Genomic DNA, 9,219 nt, shown 5'->3' on the forward strand with positions numbered 1-9,219 from the left:
TGCCTAGTAACGCCTAGTAATGCCCAGTAATGCCGCAAATCTGTACACCACGATGTCCCCAGCGGTTTCCCCCTCGATACGGATGTAAAACTGGCGATAGCGGGAGAAGTAACCGAGGGGTAAACTGCTGGCCAAAATCATACACACCAATGTCTACTAATGCCCAGTGGGCATTACTTTATCTTATTATCTTATCTTGTCTTATTTTATCTTTATAATGCCCCAGCAAGGCGTAATGCCCAAAAGATGCCGCAAATCTGTACACCACAATTCCCTCGGCGGTTTACCCCTCGGAAATAACAATTCGAGAGAGAGAGAGAAAGAGAGAGAGCGGGGGGGGAGAGATTCCGTGGTAAAAGCGAGCATTCCGCCAAAGACGCCACCAAAAATAAACGCGCGTTTGGTTTAAACGGGCGTTTATGTATACACGCGAAAGCATCTGCCCGCAGTAAGTCACCTATTTCTGTGGAAGCGGTGCAGGGGTGTCGGGTGTCGTGGTGGGAGAGAGGGGAAGGGTTGCGTAACCGTTTGCGCGGCCACATTTTTAATCCGGCGGCGTGTGTAAATCATGCTTTTAGCACCGAGGGAAATCGTCGCCTCCTAGGTAAGTGCAGCTCGCGCCGTTAAGAGTGCTTTCGCCGGCCGAGAAGGAGCCGGTCGGACCGACCGCCATCGACCGACTCGGCAATAATGTAATGGGGAGGATTTAATGGCCGTCACTGCGGGCAACGTGCGCCGTCGTACGTGCAATAACAATTAACGACAGAGGGGTAACAGATGTCGACCGCGGGGCTCGCGCGCAGCCAACGGCGTTCCACGGGGATGGTCGTGACGGCAGGGAGAGGGAGGGAGCTTTTTGTTCTCCCGCGGCCGTGGGACATTTTGCAAAGGGCCCCCGTTTGTCGGCTCGTTAAACGAAAACGCGTTATATACGCTGCGATGAATTACACTTGGACCTCGATATGATGCAACGCGCGCGGGAGAAATAAATGTATCGGCGACGAACGAGCTGGTAATTGGGTAAATATATAATCACTCGATATATAATCGCCTATAATACACCTATTTTCTGTGTTTTCGCGCGCGGAGTAACGTAATTATAAATTTTTTCACGAACACTGTGTAACCGAGTTTTTTTTTAAAAGGGATAAAAATTAAGTACAAAAGCCCCAGTATTTTCTTGGAGGAGAAATTATTTTTTGATAATTTTAAAAGATAGACTAAATGGTATCTATTGATGGTTCTTTCTTTTTTAAGCTTTGTTAAGAAAACTCTCAACCATAGGCTGTTGTTTGTTATTTTTGTTATTTTGTGAATCAAAAGTGAGAATAACACAAAACAACCTGACGCCTAATTTTAGTATATTTGACGCTGATTTTGCAATACCGTGATTCAAAAGTTAACAAATAAGCATCAAAATTAGATTTTTGCTATAAATTTGAGAAACATTTAAGGAATTATTGGGGTAAAACACCCATTTTGGGGGAGTAAGAAACATTAACACGTTTTTCACAGAGTTTTTTTATACCGATTTCTGTCTTTTTCCTACCCCTTTGAATCTATAATAAATAATGATACTAAATCAAGGGATAATTCGCTGAGGTCCTTGCGGTGTACAGATTCGTCACCTTGCTAGGCATTACTGGACACTGCTTGGGCATTAGAAAATTTAAGAAAACGCTTGGAGATATTTTATTCAAATTTGCCGTGTGTACACGTGGTATTAAAAACCATTTTCCCACACCGATCACTGAAATAACCAGAAGTATTGCTTAGACATTACTTGGGAATTATTACGTACATGATTTTGATCAGCGGTTCACCACGAATTCTACCATTATTTGTTCGCAGTGGTGTATTAAAAAGAAGAATAGACTACGTAAAAGAAAGTATGTATTGTATTACACGGAAAAAGTTTTTCGAGGGAATATATTGACGTATATTTTTTCGTAACAATGAAAAAGACATTGCATCAACATTGTAGTACACAGCGTGGCAGCTGCTTTATACATATTAATTATGTCTGAATTAATGATATTACGAAATATTTTATGATAATGTATCTACTTGTGCTCGAAATAATGCATCCAATAATAATGTATCAGCTTACACTGAAAATAGCAAATGGCCCGAATGGAAGGGCTCGGCGTGCACCACCGACGAGGCGAAACGTGTTAAAATGAAATTTAATGAAACAGCTATTTTTAGCCCGGGAAATGCTTCCGAAGGCCGAGATACTGATTACACGCGACGAACAAATATTGGTCAGGCATGGCACACGCTGCGCCTAGTAAACAATTAAGTTCCACGCGAAACTGGGCGTGGTAAGACACGTCGCGCGCGCGGCGCGTACAATAGATAGGGATTCAATGGCGTATAATAATAGCAACGGGAAAAATCAATGACGCGGTAATACACATTCACCTTGTCGCGTCTTATCGTATACCGGATGTACATATACAATATAAATATTCTCCGACTGAATGTTAGAGTGCAATCGGAAAAGGGGTGACTTCTCGTGGAGAGATAACTTTTAAGGGAACAGGAGGTAAAATTTATATATAACTTTCTTGTACTTTTGTCCTCGAGAAAAATTAATTTTTTAAATTCGAAAATCAACAAACTCCTGTTTTCTTTGGAGCTTGAACGATGCACATCTCGAATTCATCTCGACGCTTATTAACGTAAAAGTACACTACTCCATTTTGTAACATAATTAACAATAATTTCAGAAGTTACCGAAGAAATTACTTATACGTAGAATCAAGAGCGCTCATATTTTTTTCCGTGTACAATTTCTTAATATTCTTTTATATGTATCTTGATACTCGAGATAAATTCGCTGATGATGACTATCGTATAGCATAGTTCCTCAAAAATTACTCAAGTATAAAAGGGCGATTTTCAAACTCACGCTTCTCAAAAATAAAGTACATAAAACATATTTTATTCTATACTTGACATTTTGTATGGAATTACTTACTTTTAGATTACACGCGGAGAGAACCTTCTTATAAAACTTATTCTGAAAATTATGTAATCGTGGGCCAACACGGCATTTCGAGGAACGTTATGAGTTTTTTTTAATTTTCCCACACATTTCTCTAGCAATTTGTTAGTACACAGGGTATTGTGTAATACCCGCCTCACTTCTTATTTACGGATAGAGCGAACTAGACTGACAATGATTCGAAAAGTCCTCTACCATTTTGCCACTTTCGCAATAGTTAACAAGTTATTAATTATTAAAAATTGCTGTCTTAGCCCAATTCAAACGCACGGCGGGATGCGGCCGTCCCGCAATCGGCGTTGCTAGGTGCGCGGGGAGTGTGCGCGCGGCGCCAGTGAGTTATGAAATAGGGATTAGAATTAATTGTAAGTTCAGATTGTATATTTCAGCGGTTTAGCAGCGCCAAATTTTTTCAATAAACAATAACGCCGCGAATCAGCACCGATATGTATCCAACAATTAAATTAGAAGAAATCATCTTCTAAGAAAATATAATATTTATTTGTACTAAAGTTGTTTGCCTTACAATTTTTAAAAAAATTTGTCTCATTAATATTATTGTCTCCTTTATTTCTTTCGGTAAAACCTTATGCTCGATTGTCTGGATATAACATTTAAATATCAAAAATAATTAAGTATCCAGTTTGTATAAATATCCATTTTAGTTGGCGGATTTTTTTGTTACGTAACCGTAAAAACCGAGACGAGAACCCAGGAAGATTCTTCGGGACAAGCCGTTATCGTCGAGCGCACTTGAAACAAGTTCGCTCGCGTGCTATTTATCTCCGCGAGGGAAATAAATCGAGGTTTCCGAGCCGGCCGAAGAAATTCCGAAACCCTTAATTAAACGGGTAGGCGGCTTTAAATTGTTGATTCGGAAATTTGCATTGTGTACGCCGCGCCGGGCGAGACGCCGCCGCTGTTCCTCTCCGGGGTAAACACCCGCTCCAAGAACACACAAAACGGGAAAAGTGACGGCGTATACGCGACGGAGCGGTGTGCGTGCGAGAGCCGCGGAGCGGAGAAAGGCGTCGCGATCGGCGTCGGCGGAGGATATCGATCACGGGGCATTTGCATGGAAATCTCCCGTAGCGGCCGGAACGTTCTATATACGTTTCTCCCCGCGACCGGAAACGTGGATACGATCCAGTTGTCCGAGATCTCGCTCGGCGAGGGATCGATCTCGCGGGTGAAAAAATGTCTAACAAATTAACTCTTGTCTCTCGTTCGGAGATAGTGACTCTGTATCAATGCTGATAGTCGGTCGCGCGAGAGAGAAACCTCCGCGATATCTCCAAACGGAAGAAATGGAGAGGCACGGGGGACCGTGTAAATATTCACGGTATTTACCGACTCCTTTCAGACTGAACGTTTTATTTATGCGGCTCTTCAAGTGGGATAACTGCTCTCGTTACGATCGCAATGTGTGTGTACGTACATTGATTGCAGAAACGAGAAGCCGCTCTTCGTTGCTCGAACTCACAATCAGAGAAAACTCCAGTGTCTTTGGAACAAGACGCGTAGCGCAATTTGTCGAGAAATGAGCAAATTTACATACGCAAAAGGGGAGAAGAAAAATTGTCGACGACCTACTAAGAACCGGCTGTCCCAACCTCTTGGTAGGTTAACTAATAGTTGAATCATATATATCTTTGTTTTTCCGTCAAATTAGGCAAAGATAGACATATAATTCAACTACTTGAGCTTACCAAGAATTTGGAAAAACCGGCCCTTTATCTTTTCAAACCCGGTACAATCAGAAAAGATAAAACAAGAATACTTTTAGCACCATCATCTTTGCACAAATTTATTACGCGAACGTTAATATTACGAGTACAAAACGTAGCCTGGAGGAATCAGTGTCCCGTGTAATAAATTAGGCTTCCGGTAGAGCGCGGAGGTAACTTGAGAATAGATTGGAGATAACTCCTTCAAGATTTGGTTAAAAGAGATCGATTTCACAGAGGCCGACTAATTAATTGAGTCGAGCCGCAACGGGCGGACACAAAAAAAATTAATTAAGCTCCGCTGAAAAGCGCGGTGAGACAAAGGCGAATCCCTAATCTGAGAAACTGTTCCTTTGACAGACTCTCCTTCCCTCCGTCACACACGCGCACGCGCGAATTTAGGACAGCTAATTAAGATAAAATCCCCGGGAACGTTCAGTGTTTCGCTGCGACCTGCTACAGATTCACAAAGCTTGCGGTCTAAGTCTAAGGCAAAGCAAAATTAACCCTTAATTTTTCTCGTTAACGCGAGAGAGAGAGAGAGAGAGGGGGGAGGGAAGAGCTTTAACACAACCGAGAGAAATTTCAATTTCCAGCATTTTCAGTTAATTAGCTTCACCTTAGAAACTAAATTAATTAAATCAAATATGTAATCTGGCGTACAAATTCCGATTCAGGTAATTTCTTTCGTCATTGCCCGGGCGGAATTAACGCGGGTCAATAATAGTTAAACGCCGAGATCCAATTATCTTTTACAGCCGAAAGAGACGATAAAAACGGAGCCGAGTGGCAGCGGGGGCAGGCGTATCGTTTAGGCCGATGGTCGACGACGAATTAACTCCTTCATATATATATATATATCTCTCTCTCTCTCTTTCTCTCTCTCTTTCGCGAGTTTACGTCACCACCGATTCGCGACTCGATCGGAGACGCGCACGCACACGGACGTGCGTATGACACGCTGCGTCACAAGACTTTTACCGGCGCGTGTGCGCCGCTATGAATAACCCCGAGTGAATCGGGTCACGTTCAATGTTTTTACGTTTTTTTCAGCGAGAGAGGGGCGCGGGGAAGCGACGATTTGCGCAACACTCGGAGGAGTACGAAGATATCAGTACTCGTTCCCTTTTTCTACGAAGCTAATTCTGCATTTCTGTATTTTACCCATCGACGTATGTAGAATCTTTCCGGCAAAAGTATCGTCTCTACAAAAATATCTTTTCTGCAAAAGTATCCTCTTTACAAAAATATCTTCTCTATTCAAAAATATCCGAGAGCAAAACCGCTGAGGGCATCGCGGTGTACAGATTTGCGGCATTACTAGGCTTTTTTAGGTATTAGTTTGGGCATTAGGCCTTGCTGGGGCATTGTAAAGATAAAATAAGATAAAATAAGATAAAACAAGATAAATAGCATAAAAGAAGATAATAAGATAAAGTAATGCCCACTGGGCATTAGTGGGCTTTGGTGTGCAAGATTTTGATCGGCGGTTTCACCCTCGAAAATATCTTTACAAAAATATCTTCTCTATACAAAAATACTGTCTCTACAAAAATCTTCTCTACAAAAGTATCGTCTCTACAAAAGTATCTTCTCTACAAAACTATCCTTTTTGCATTATATCCCTTAAAAATAAAACTAAAGATTTTATCGGAAGATATAATGCAGATAATCTTTTCTGCGAAAGTATCCACTCTACAAAAATTTTATTTCACCCATCGACGTATTGTAGAATAGACCGAGCGTTGCGCGCGACGTGCTCGGCACACGCTTTAGAGACGAAGAGAAACACAGTAGGCCTATGTACGTCCCTCTTGCCAGTGTCTAATTGTCAGCTGTTAGTAGTAGAAGGGCAAAAACACCAGTGAGATGCTAACAAGAGAAACAGACATAAAAAACACACATACGCACACGCTCTCTCTTTCTCTCTCTCTCTTCCCCCCCTCCCCCCTCTCTCTCTCCCTCCCTGTCTCTAGAGGGTGCCAGTTCGCGCAAAGCTCAGCCCGTTCTATATGTCGATGATGATTCGACCGTGTCGGCTGAAATGTCGTGCGCGAAATGTGTCGAATGATCCCGAGATGCGATTTAACACGCGTCCCGTCGTGCGTCGCGCAAAAAGTGCGCGCGTTTCGAAGCACACCCATCAATCTTTGTCCCGCGCGCATTTTTGACGTACTACCGGGGGCAGCGCTCGAGAGATACGCTGCGCGAAATGTTCATTAATTATAATTATCCTTCGCCACGGACTCCCATCTCGCATTCCTATAAAACTATTTCGAGCTCAGCTGCCGCGGATTTATGGACGGAAGGGGGGGTGGGAATTGGGTAATATAGGACAAGGGGGATAATATGGGTTCCTTCTCCCCGTGTTCGTCGGGCCGTGAATTGCCTCCATCTGTGACTTTCGTGGAACTTTCATAGAACTCGAAAGAGACACTACAGTTGGCAATTTCACTGTCTCTCCCACAGCAATGTTGGAGAATCACCTTCTCCCCTTTGAAACGTTCCTACCACTTTCTGCTTCAATTTATTACCAAACTCATTAGAAAATGTTTATTGCGAACCGTTGAAATTAATAATGCATAAACATGTGTGAAGCGGACGTAATTTATCTTACGAGCAATTTTTCCAATGCGTCGAGTCGCGATTTTCAGCCGGCATTTTCCCGACTTTCTCGCAAGGTTCTCGTTGAATCGCAAAGATATATGTGTTTTCTCTAACTCATTGTCGGTCTCTAATTGAAACGACATTAATTCTTCCGCGTGGCAACGCTATTCTCCGAAGGCTCGTGGGAGGAAACCGCCGTGCGACAGATAAAGTCGAGCGTGTGAGATTTGCCGAGGCGCGGAATCGAGTCGAGAGCGCAGCATCTCGAAATCCCGCGAACGATAAAGCTTTATCTTTACGAACGGCGATACCGCGAGATAGCGGCTCGCGGTTCGCGCGAAAATAACGCAATAAATCGAGCGTCACGTGGCGCCCCGGCCGCGATGATATTTCGCCGATTTCGCCGCGCCGAGAGAACGTGTGAACGCCGAAACCTTTTGTATATGACGGCTTGATTACGGGATTACGTCGCATTTAAAATCCCGCGCGCGCAAACCCAGAAACATCTGCGCCCTCGCGACCCCTCCGCGACCCTTTCGTCACGCGCGAAACGAGCGCGGCGCGCGTGTACATACGACGTGCGTGTCACACTTCTTCCTTCTCTCTCTTCCTCCCTTCCCTCTCGCCGTCTCGCTTTCAGGCTCGTTGGCTTTCCTTTGTTCCCGCGGTGAGCCGGAGTGACCGGGAGAGGAACGTGAATACGAGCCGTCGCAAATGAATCGGGCGCGCGCTCGTGCACCAAGTCTAATTTTAAGCCCACGACCGTAACCTGTTTCGCTTACGATCCCCTTTATTCCCCGCGGTCGAACCACGCGGGCGAGGGAGGGGGGAAGAGAAAAAATATCGGACCGCCAAAAAAGTTCAGTTGGAAAAATTGCGCTTTCCTGCATAAAATGTGGGCGGCTAAAATTTTGGCGTTAAATATTTGATACACTTGCGTATTAGTTTTGCGTATCGCTGTCGTGTTAGCTCAACTCGAGTGTTGAATTACTAATTATTCAAACAACTGAGAAACGTGTAATGTGTGCACCTATTTCAAATTTTGCACAATAGACACGTGCTGCATTATCAGTGACAGGACTAATTTGTTCAAATTTACAGGGGAAAAAAATGTTGATTTTATCCATGAATATAAAAGTTTGAATTCCTGCACCTGTAAAACGCAGAAATAACCTTTTTTTTATTTCACACACAATTTATTTCAAATTAATTTGATTTAGCTCGAGGTTTGCATTTATTTTGTGTTAAAATATTAACACAGTCACCGCGTAACATATCCATGTTGTGTTCATTTAACAGACAAAATTGCGTTTGGGACACGTAATATCTGTTGAATTCAACAGATATTACGTGTCCCAAATTTTTGCTTCTGAAAAACAAATTTTTCAACTGTGCTCACTCAAACGTCGGTCGTGCACTGCAATCGCACCTGCGGCTAAACTCTCGAATTTATTCGCAGGAGAAACGTGGAGGAAAGTTCTCTATTATGAGATAAGATTCTAATACGAGACAGTGGGTCTTCAACATCCAAATTCAATCACAGATCTTTTTTCGCGACGATTACACGATTTAACAATCAATTTTCCACTAAACATATATATTTCACTCCAAGGGCAATAAATTTATAGCGGAACCAACAGATGATGTCTATTAATTTCACAGAAACTCCACTATCCCGTATTAAGAGCCTATCCCATAATAGAGACTTTCCTCTATGCGCAAAGTCAGCTCTTACAGTTGCAAAAGTTGCAAGTCGATTGGCTAAATAACCAATTAATTTGCAACTGTTCTGTAAGAGCAGAATGAATTCAAGATTCTGGCCCCTGGACCGGGCTCTCTCTCTCTCTCTCTCTCTCTCTCTCTCTCTCTCTCTCT

The sequence above is a fragment of the Vollenhovia emeryi genome, unplaced genomic scaffold (genome assembly GCF_000949405.1).
Source record: "Vollenhovia emeryi isolate VEMERY1.0 unplaced genomic scaffold, V.emery_V1.0 DF939328.1, whole genome shotgun sequence".
Taxonomy (NCBI): domain Eukaryota; kingdom Metazoa; phylum Arthropoda; class Insecta; order Hymenoptera; family Formicidae; genus Vollenhovia; species Vollenhovia emeryi.